This window comes from Micromys minutus (assembly GCF_963924665.1).
Source record: "Micromys minutus genome assembly, chromosome: 7".
Classification (NCBI taxonomy): domain Eukaryota; kingdom Metazoa; phylum Chordata; class Mammalia; order Rodentia; family Muridae; genus Micromys; species Micromys minutus.
Genome location: NC_137976.1, coordinates 49,262,550 through 49,272,614, shown reverse-complemented (window position 1 = coordinate 49,272,614; position 10,065 = coordinate 49,262,550). Strand labels below are relative to the sequence as shown.

At 44.5% G+C, this 10,065-nt stretch overlaps 1 pseudogene across 1 annotated transcript; it reads left to right on the top strand.

Annotated features, from left to right (window-relative positions):
* Positions 1-968: 968 nt before the first annotated feature.
* Positions 969-1,559, top strand: LOC308422865 (nucleophosmin-like; annotated as a pseudogene). Its single transcript has one exon. The product of its transcript is annotated as a nucleophosmin-like (transcript).
* The last annotated feature ends 8,506 nt before the right edge of the window (positions 1,560-10,065 follow it).

Sequence of the window (10,065 nt, the reverse complement as noted above, 5' to 3'; positions counted from 1 at the left end):
AGCAGGAGAGCTGGCCCTGGAGGTGTAGGTACAGGAGAGCTGTCAGCCTGAACAACTCAGCCAGCACCAGGTACCCCAACATGTACCCCATCTCTGAATTGCTGGGGCGTGCGGTGTGAAGGGGCTGGTCCTAAAGCTGCAGGATGTCCAGGGCACAGGGCACCAGGGTAGCTGAGAGGAGCCCTGGTGAGGACCTAGCTTTGAAAGTGTGGCAGAAGCCAGAGGCCTCGAGCCAGACCAAGGACTCACTGCCATGAACATTTTCAAGTGAAGCTGTTTGGACAAAGGGGTGTGTTAGGGAAAAGGATGAAGAGAGTGGCGGGGGCATATGGCCCATGGAGGTGCGGCGAGGCCTGGGGGCAAGGGAGATGCCTCTGGGGGGGTCCATGTTGGGAATCCCTTCCCCCTGGACGGTATGAGAGGGAGGAGTAGAGGCCGGCCATAAGCACGGGGAGGGTGAGGGGGAAGGGAAGGGAAAAAGGGGAGAAGGGGTGGGACAGCAAGGCTGCAAAAGGCCAAGGGGCCTAGAGAGGCAAGAGAGAGAGGAGGGGGCAAACAGCCCCTTTTATAGTGTCAGGTCACTGGGAAGGGGCATACCTGGCTACTGCCAGGTAATTTTGGGGTGGGGTTTACAGAATCCCGACAGGGTGTGCTGCGTGACACAACACGACACACCGAAGCTTCTGCTGTGAACCTGTTGCTGCTTGTATTAGTTTTGCTGTCTTTGGTGGGGAGGTTGCAAGGACAGAGGGTAGAAATGGGGAGATGAGGCGACAAGTGGGATTGGGCTACATGATGTGAAACTCACAAAGAATCGATTTTTTTTTTATTTAAAAAGTTAAGAAAAAGTGGGGGGCATGATTCCGTCCTGTGCGGCTGTTCTGTGGAACAGTAGGCCGTTGCTTGCCGCCCGGCTGCTCCCACACGAGTGTGCGCCTCCACCTCATGGAAGCCTCGATGGGTAGGACATGAGCCCTCTCAGGCCTCAGAACTACCTTTTAGTGTGAACTAAAGGCTGACAAAGACTGTCACTTTAAGGTGGATAAAGATGAAAACGGGCACCAGTTATCATTCAGAACGGTCAGTTTAGGGGCGGGGCAAAAGATGAATTACACGTCGTCGAGGCAGAAGCAATGAACTATGAAGGCAGTCCAGTTAAAGTAACACTGGCAACTTTGAAGATATCTGTACAACCAGCAGTTTCCCTCGGGGGCTTCGAAATGACTCCACCCGTAGTCTTAAGGCTGAAGTGTGGTTCGGGGCCTGCGCACATTAGTGCACAGCACCCAGTAGCTGTAGAGGAAGATGCAGAGTCAGAAGATGAAGATGACGAGGATGTAAAACTCTTAGGCATGTCTGGAAGGAGATCTGCTCCTGGAGGTGGTAACATGGTCCCACAGAAAAAAGTAAAACTTGATGAAGAGGATGAGGATGAAGAAGAAGAAGCATTTTTCTTTCTCCCTTGTGATGCAGAAAGCTTCACTGCTTTTCTACCACTTATGCATATGCATCTTCTCTTTGACCATGTTTTAACCTTTGTATCCTTAGCTACTCAATAAATTTTTCAATGAACCAAAATATAAGTAAATAAATAAATGAAAAATTAAAAAAAAAAAAAAGACGTATTTAGGGGCTGGAGAGTTAAGAGCCCTCATTGGTCATACTTCCAGGGGACCTAGGTTTGATTCCCAGCATCCACATGGAAGCTCACAACTGTAACTCCAGAAGATTTGACTTCCTTTTCTAGGCCTTAAAGGCACTGTTTGTACATGGTGCACATACATACAAGCAGGCAAAATACATACACACAGAAAATAATGATATGTCTTTAAAATATTTTTGAGGATAGATACTATATAAAGTTATATTAAAAGGAATTCTAGAGAATCAAAACAAACAAACAAACAAACAAAGAAACAACCTGATGCTTATCTTTGTAATTGGTCATGAAAAGGACATCAGTGGAAGTAATGTTGGAGAACAGGAAAGACCATACAGATGCAGTTGCTGATAGAATATGCTGGGTTTACACTGGTTTGACCTGTCAGTAAATCTAAGGAGAAAAGGCATGTGAGCATCATTATACATATTAGAAAGTGATCCCTAATTATTCAACAAATACTACAAACAATTGATAACACTCTTTGAAAACCAAGGGGCTATCTGCAATCACCACATTTCTTTCTATTGCTTTGGTTCTGGCCAACACATTTAATGAAAGAAAGAAATTAGTGGTTGCATTGTTCAGTGAAGACTGTGGGGGGGGGGAATAGCCCTAAACAGAGTGACTTCATTAATAGTTATGTAAGTGCAGGGCTGAGTAAAAAATATCCCAGATAAAGTGATTTCATCAACAGCTATGTATTTTCTCACAGTCCTGGAGCCTTAGGTCTAGTAGGGTTGATAAGTCCTCTTACTGGTTCTTAGATACTGGTTTTCCATGATGTACGAATCTCTCCTTATAAGGGCGCTAATCTTATTGGATCAGGGCTCTGCCCTTTTGGCCTCATTTAACCTTAATTACTTTCTCAGAGACACAGTCACACTAGGGATTAGGGATTCAACATGAATTTTGATGGGGAACAAACATTCATTCAATGGCAGATTACAAAATGGAAAGAAAACTATACTTTAAAAAACTCTATAGGAAGATTTAAATTTATATGAGAACTAATTACAGATTTAAAGGTATCAAAATAAAATAAAAATGAAATTCAATAAAATCATTAAATGTGTAGGAAGTATAAAGTCATAGCATCACAACATTTCAGTAGTATTACTAATCAGAATAAGAAACACATCTGGGAGCAAATTTAAATTCAAATAAAAAATCATTATTGTTGAGTCACATGATAATTAACCTGGTCTCATTTTTCAAGGTTATGTCCTTCCAGGGTTCATTACTGTTTTCCTTTCCCCAAATCTCTCAATACTGACCAGAAGTTTAGATACATAATTTAAAACCAAAAACTACTCATTGCTGTTATTTCATGATATGACAGACTGAATGAATTATTTCTGTAATTCTAAAAATCAGATATGAATTACTTTTTCAGTTATCAAACTTCACACTTAAATAACTATACATATTCGTTAGATTCTAAAAAGAAAACACGTTCTTCTTCTTTTTAAGTACAGAATAGAGTTTATTTAGGTCATGGGGGAGTTAAGAGGGTAGTAGTGGCAGAGGACAGGAGAGGAGAGGAGAGGAGAGGAAGAGGGGAGGAAGAGGAAGAGGAGAGGAGAGGAAGAGAGGAAGAGAGGAGAGGAGAGGAAGAGGGGAGAAAGAGAAAGAGGAGAGGGGAGGAGAAGAGAGGAGAGGAGAAGAGAAGAGAGGGGAGGAAGAGAAGAGGAGAGGAGAGGAAGAGGGGAGGCGAGGAGAGGAGAGGAAGAGGAAAGGAGAGGGGAGGAGAGGAAGATGGGAGAAAGAGGAAGAGGGGAGGAGAAGAGAGGAGAGGACAGGAGAAGAGAGGAGGCGGGAGGAGAGTAGAGGAGAGGAGAGAAAGAGGGGAGGAGAAGAGAGGAGAGGACAGGAGAAGAGAGGAGGCGGGAGGAGAGTAGAGGAGAGGAGAGAAAGAGGGGAGGAGAAGAGAGGAGAGGAAGAGGAGAGGAGAGGAAGAGGAAAGGAGAGGGGAGGAGAGGAAGATGGGAGAAAGAGGAAGAGGGGAGGAGAAGAGAGGAGAGGACAGGAGAAGAGAGGAGGCGGGAGGAGAGTAGAGGAGAGGAGAGAAAGAGGGGAGGAGAAGAGAGAAGAGGAGAGGAGAGGAGAGGAAGACGGGAGGAAGAGGAAGAGGGGAGGAGAAGAGAGGAGAGGACAGGAGAGGAGAGGAGAAGAGAGGAGAGGGGAGGAGAGGAGAGGAGAGGAGAGGGAGAGGGGAGGAGAGGAGAGGAGAGGAAGACGGGAGGAAGAGAAAGAGGAGAGAGGAGGAGAAGAGAGGAGAGGAGAGGACAGGAGAAGAAAGGAGAGGGGAGGAGAGGAGAGGAGAGGGGAGGAGAGGAGAGGAGAGGAGAAGACAGGAGAGGAGAGGACAGGAGAGGGGAGGAAAGGAGAGGAGAGGAAGAGGGGAGGAGAGGAGAGGACAGGAGAGGAAAGGAGAGGGGAGGAGAGGAGAGGAGAGGAAGAGGGGAGGAGAGGAGAGGACAGGAGAGGAAAGGAGAGGGGAGGAGAGGGGAGGAGAGGAGAGGAGAGGAAGAGGGGAGGAGAGGAGAGGACAGGAGAGGAAAGGAGAGGGGAGGAGAGGAGAGGAGAGGAGAGGAAGAGGGGAGGAGAGGACAGGAGAGGAGAGGAGAGGAAAAGGGGAGGAGAGGACAAGATAGGAAAGGAGAGGAGAGGAAGAGGGGAGAGGAGAGGAAGAGGGGAGGAGAGGACAGGAGAGGAGAGGAGAGAAAGAGGGGAGGAGAGGAAAGGACAGGAGAGGAAAGGAGAGGGGAGGAGAGAAGAGTAGAGGAGAGGAGAGGGGAGGAGAGGGGAGGAGAGGAGAGGAGAGGAGGAGGGAGGGGAGGAGAGGAGAGGAAGAGGGGAGGAGAGAAGAGAAAGAGGGGAGGAGAGGAGAGGAGAGGAAGAGGGAATGGTAGGAGAGGAGAGGAAGAGGGGAGGGTAGTAGTGGCAGAGGACAGGAGAGGAGAGGAAGAGGGGAGGAGAGGAGAAGAGAGGAGAGGGGAGAAGAGGAGAGGCAGAGGCAGGGGAGGAGAGGAGAGTAGAAGAGTAGAGGCCAGCTATGAGCTCCTGGAGGGGTGGGGGATGGGAATGGGGAGAGAAAGGGCAAGATGAGGGAGGGCAAAAGAGCAAGAGAGAGTAAGAGAGAATAAGACCCAGAAAACACTTTCTTGTTTATCCCCAGAGATAGCTGACGAATAGAGGAGTTTTGCATATCATGGCTTTGGAAACTGATTTTCTTGGCACATGAGCTTCAGATCAAACCATCCTGTTACATCAGACTTCCAAATTATTCTGTAAAATTTGAAACTTTGAACTTTTTCATTGCAGTCTATGGGTTTTCTTGTCAATAAAAGGAATTAACAAAGGTTTGGTGAATTCCTTAGACACAGTCTCCCTTGACATTGGAGTTTTCAAATTGCTCCATCTTTGTTAAAAAGAGAGGTTGGGCTTCACTTTTTTTTTTTTGTTTGTTTGTTTGTTTGTTTTTTGTTTTTGTTTTTTGTTTGTACTTTTTTTTAAAATTAAAAGTGTAGCTGGTCCTTGGTGATTCAGGCCTGTGTCCCTGCTACAGGGGACACCAAGGCAGGAGGATCACAAGTTCAAGGCCAGCTTCAACTATTCTATAAAGTTAAGACTGTCCTGGGTCACCCGAGTGAGACCCTTTCTCAGAATAAGGGAGTGCTGTGCATACAGAGCTCCCCATAGAACTGGGGGAAAAGTTTGTTTCTATATGTAGCTTCCCAGCTTAAAAACTTCTGTCTGCAGAATGAGAAGAGGACAAAGTAAAGTTTACCTTGAGATTCGATTGAGTTTTGAAGTTCCCCATCTCTGCAATCTACCTTAGAAACAAATTCAAGTCTGATGTTTTGGGAGACCTAATTACTGCTATTGCCACCTACTAGTAAACTTACCCATGTCTCATTGGCTTCAGATAGTGGTTTTCTGGCCTCTAAGGAAACAAAGCTTCAATAAGAAGAGAAATGGCAGCCAACGAAATTTTGCAGATTAGATTAGGAATTTGACTGCTTAGGTTCCACATGTGGCAACTCGTCAGGAGGGTAAACTGTGAGTGACTAGGCCATGTCCCTTAGTGGGTCCCTAGTGTGGAAGTCAAAGGTACAACTTGATGTGTAGATCCCACAGGGGTTCTCTGAACAGTTTCCTGGGTAAGAGGTTATCTCCTGAAGTTTATTTAAATATGGGGTGTTTCCCCACACCCAGTGCAGCAAAAGACTAGTTTTAAAAATCACTGTACAATTTTGAGTGTTGATTTTAAAAATATTAATTAAAGTGAAGTGTTTGAGTTTTCAAATGAACATAGTAGTAGTCTCTCTCCCTCCCTCCCTCCCTCCCTCCTTCCCTCCCCCCCCCTCTCTCTCTCTCTCTCTCTCTCTCTGTTAACTCTCACATAACTTACTCTCCAACCTTTCTTACACCTATGGCTTCTACAGCATTTTTTTAAACATGCTGATTTTTAAACATGCAGCTGTCACAGGTAGTGGTGCTAATAATGTGAGCATTGGTTCTCTTCCTGGTGGTTTTCAAACTGCGGGCTGTGACCCCTTCAGGGTTTAACGACCCTTTCACAGGGGTCACTGAAGACCATTGGAAAAACACAAGCTATTTACATTATGATTCGTAGCAATAGCAAAATTATAGTTTTGAAAGAGATAATTTTATGGTTGAGGGTCACCACAACACGAGGAACTGTATTAAAATGGTTGAAGCATTAGAAAAATTGAGAGCCATGGATCTAAGTGCTTCTTAATACAAGCCCGTTCCATTCCCCTCAGTTCTTGGTGGTTTTGTGGGTGAAATACGTGTCGGTAAACATATCAAACATATATACTATCAAAAACTGTGGGTAATTTAAGTAGTTAGAAATTTTTTATGTATGTGTATTTCTCTGTCATGAATACACACACACACACACACACACACACACACACACACACACACACACGTGAAACGGAGGAAGGGGGACTTCTTCAAGGAATCTTAGCAGATCTCTGAATATAGCATATTCCTCCCTGTTCTCTCAGCAAAGGCTGGTCAGATAATTTAATAAAGAAAATTATAAGATGGTTATTTAAGCTTTTGCCCATGGTTACCTATGTATTTTGATACTTGACACCCACTTAGCCACACATCCTACATAAATACACAGGTCAAGGAGTCCCTCGGGCTGCCTTCTCACACACTGGCTTTCAGTGTAGTCTGTACATCAGCTTGGCTAGGCCGAAGGAAAAATAAGCAGGCGCTCCCAGCCAGAGGAAGTCATTTGCAGCTCCTCCCACACTTACTGGTGGAATCTCCTTATTTAAAACAAACAGAGCTGGAAGCTGCAACTCCAGTGGCTGCCTATTAGCAAATTCAGTTGTCAAAACACAGACCTGGTCTTTAAACATGTAAAATCGGAAAGCCCAAAGCCAACTCCTGACCATTAGCGGCTCTGTAGCTGGAGTTTCCTCCGACTTCTCTTTAGGGCCCAGTGTTCTGAAAACTTATGTGCTATGTTTAGAGTTTACTTGACCGCTCAGAAAGACTCCTTCTCCTTTCTCCTGCTTCCTACCTTCAGCATGAGCTCTTCCTGCAAAGACAATTCAGCGGCCACCTTCTAAAAGTCAACGGCTAGTCAAATAAGTTGTTGAGAGCCATGGAGAAAACAGGCCTGCTGCCCAGCTTCTTAGATAAGACAGCGTGAGCCAGCTAACATGGCCAAAAGGGGGAAGTAGAAGGCTGCCTCCAGGGTTCATTTGCTGTTTCTTGTGCCCTCAACATGGCCTCATATAACACAGGATCCTAGGCCTGGCCATGCCCAAGCCAAGAAGGGAAGTGTCTCTCAATGTCCTTCAGTTGATCATGACAATCATCTTCACTTTGCTGCAGATGGAAACAGAATTTGTGGTAAAGACGGATTCGATTCTGGTCATTAAGAGCATCAACTGCTCTTTTGGAAGACCCAGGTTCTGTTGGTCCCTAGCATTCACAGGTAGACTCACAACCATCTGTAACTCTAGCCCCAGGGTACCTGGCATCCTCTTTAGGCCTCTCATGGGTACTGCACACACAGGATTCACAGACATACATGTAGGCAGTACATGTATATACATAAAATAATTTTTTTAATTAAAAACAAATTTGATCTCTCAACTTATTTGCTATTGTTTACCTTTTTCTTGTAAGAAATAATACATTAAAGTAGTATCTGTAGGGGCTGCGGGGATGACTCAGAGGTTAAAAGCACACACTGCTCTTGCAGAAGACCTGAATTTGGTTCCCAGAACCCACACTAGGCAGCTCACAAAACCTTGTAACTCTGGTCCTAGGGGACCTTAGCCCTCTGGCTTCTGAGAGCTGTAGGTAAATTTTCCCTTTTCTTTTACACATTGTTTTGAGCTTAAAAAATATTATGCATTTATTTTTCTCATGATCTGAACAAAAGTAGGTATGCTTTTTATAGTAACATATATATGCATGCTTATATACACATGTGTATTGACATGTAGCCATGTATATATGTATAAATATATTTTAGATATTGTGCTATTCAGTGTAAAGGTTCTTTTCCACATGACTTATCTCTCAGAAGACCTACCATTTTCTACCTATGTGATCTTGAGTAACTCACTGTGATGGTTTGAATGAAAATGATCCTCATAGGCTCATAAGGAGTGACATTGAATGTGTGGCCTTGTTGAAGGAAATGTGTCACTGAAGGTGGGCTTTGAAGTTTCAGAAGTTCTAGCCAGTCCCCGAGCTGCTTTTTCTTCCTGCTCGGCCTGTTGATCCAGATGTAGAACTCTTAGGCCCTCTCCAGCACCAAGCCTGTCTGCATGTTGCTGCCATGCTTACCCCTGTGATGATCGTGGAATACACCCCTCAGTGTAAGCCAACCCCAGTTAATTTTTTTCCTTTATGAGAGTTGCAGTGGTCATGGTGTCTCTTCACAGCAATAGAAACCCTAACTAAGAAACCCGCTATTCAAATCTTAGTTTCTTCCTTATCAAAATGGGAATAATCAATATTTTCCTCCCTCAAGGACTGTGTGACTGTAAAGTGACAAAAAGTAGTAAATCCTCCCTGAAGAGCCTTGCAGATCAACACGCCAATATCTCTCACTTCTCACAGGAGAGATATCTTAAGTATCCTGATGGAACTGGTCTAGAGAAAGGGAGTAGATCCATTTAATGGAGGCCACTGTCATAGTGAGCCACAGCATGATTTCTTTCTGTTCTTCAGTTATGCCTGAGAACTGCTTGACCCAAATTTGAGACTAATGCAGTCCTTAGGGCAATAAATGAGTGTAAAGAATGGAATGATGTGGTAAAACACAAACACATGTGCTTTGGATTTGGAAAGACCAGAGTTTAAGTTTTGCTAATTACTAACCATGTGACCCGAGGCAAGTGACTTAGGTTTCTGGAGTCTTGATTTCCTCATGTTTGATAATTCTAACATCCATGGAGCCCTTATGACATGCCAAACCCAGGCTCAGGATTCTATGTGTGTTGTTTATTTCAACAGCATAGCAATTCCATGGCGTGTAACAGTGTAATTACTGCCACTTCACAGGTGAGGAAGGAGTGACGTAAGCTACAATCTCATCCAGCTGTGTGCTGGGAGAGTTTCCTCCAGGCAGCCCAGACTGAGAATGTACCCTGTTCAGGTTCAGAGGGCTTCTTTGTTTTGTTTTGTCTTGTTTTATGACACATGGTTTTGTTACATAGCCCAGGCTGACTTTGGATCCACAGTTGTCCTGACTCAGCCTCCCAAGTGCTGGAATTACAAGCAGGTAATGTCATATCCAAGTACTAGGAAGGTACTATGGGATGCTTATAGAGATCCTCATAGGCTGGGGGTTGGTCTGGTGTTACTATGTATTCAAATGCTAAATTCCATGCCCCAAGATCTGGCTGCCTCAAGATGAGCAAAATCCCACATACACCACTTTTTGGTGGGGCAAACCTTGCACCTTAATTTAAAATTATTGGTTAAATAAAAATGGCTATAGCCAATTACTGGAGGGAATAAAGGTAAGCTTTCAGTTACCTGGCTGAGGACATGAAGGCAGGGAGGAAGGGAAGGAGAGAGGGGAGAGAGAGAAAAAACTCAGAGAAAACAGAAGGTCTCCATTAGTGGACCAGCAGCATATTTCAGAGTGAAATGCTTCTCCAGGACATCAGACTCCTGGAGCAGAAATAACCCAGGAAGATTCACACAGCAAGTATTTGGGGAACAAAGCTGGAGAAATATCCAGCCTGGCATTAGAGAATTAAATTAGGGGTAATCTCCCAGTACTTGTTCAGGGTCTAATATATAAATCACAGTGATACTAATTAATTTATACACATATACAGTGCCCCTAAAGGATTATGTGGGGAATCGTGTTCCAGTTTGTTGTG